Below are 876 nucleotides of genomic sequence, written 5' to 3'. Positions count from 1 at the left end.
TGTTACCCATTTATTGTTTAGCTGCAAGCGTGTACCATGAGTTAAATTTCCAAGCAAAGCAAATTGTGATCTTTCACTTCTGTGTTGGTTTCTGTGTTGGAGGAGAGAAAGTCGACCAATGTTTTTCCAGTGAATCTAATTATTATCAATTAAAAATTAATTAACAATTGTGATAATTTTAATTAAGGCAATAAATTAAACTTAAGTAGATGGAAAGATTTCATTTTATTAACCACAGTATATAAACAACAGCTGAACAATTTTTTAAGATTAGTGTGCAATTATTTTTTTGAAATCACAGTAATATACTGTAGTTGACTTTTAAAAATTATTATTACCTTTGTAACTGTGCTTAGCATCAGTTAATCTGGATATTTTGTAATATTGCAAAACAGAAAAAGGCACTGTTAGACTACTTTAACAAAGAGATTTAATCTACAAAGTTTAATCTATTTGTTATTAAGTAATCGTAATCTCCTTGATGATCTTTTGTGTACTAGAAGATAGCAGTTAAAATAGGAAATACGAGGTTTAATAAATAAGTAACAAATTCAATACAAGGAAAAAAGCCAAATAAGATTAACAGGCAGTCAATCCAGTAAGAATCATAAGCCACTGTGCTTTGTCACTCAGCTGTCATTCCATGGCTGACTTGTCCATTAAAGTAAAAACTTGCAGAATGCACCTGACATGCATATATGAATCTTTCAGACACCCGTCACTTCCAGAGAGAATTAAAGAATATGTTACAGAGCGCGTTAGGCTTCCGATGGCGTTTAGGAATTGCGACGTCCTGTTACCGGTATCCTGGGTAGCGCTTCTCCAGGACTAGACCCATCAAGGAAATTTTCAGAGTGCCACAATGGCAGAAAATGG

The 876-nt window shown here is 33.3% G+C and overlaps 1 protein-coding gene across 1 annotated transcript in view; it reads right to left on the bottom strand.

Annotated features, from left to right (window-relative positions):
• Nucleotides 1-876, bottom strand: part of TLL1 (tolloid-like 1) — a 374,269-nt gene that overhangs the window by 78,184 nt on the left and 295,209 nt on the right. The window lies entirely within an intron of this gene.

This window comes from Elephantulus edwardii, unplaced genomic scaffold (assembly GCF_000299155.1).
Source record: "Elephantulus edwardii isolate Elephantulus edwardi_28Jun2011 unplaced genomic scaffold, EleEdw1.0 scaffold00188, whole genome shotgun sequence".
Classification (NCBI taxonomy): Eukaryota; Metazoa; Chordata; class Mammalia; order Macroscelidea; family Macroscelididae; genus Elephantulus; species Elephantulus edwardii.
The sequence above is the reverse complement of the archived record's forward strand: the minus strand, read 5'-3'. Positions and strand labels throughout refer to the sequence as shown.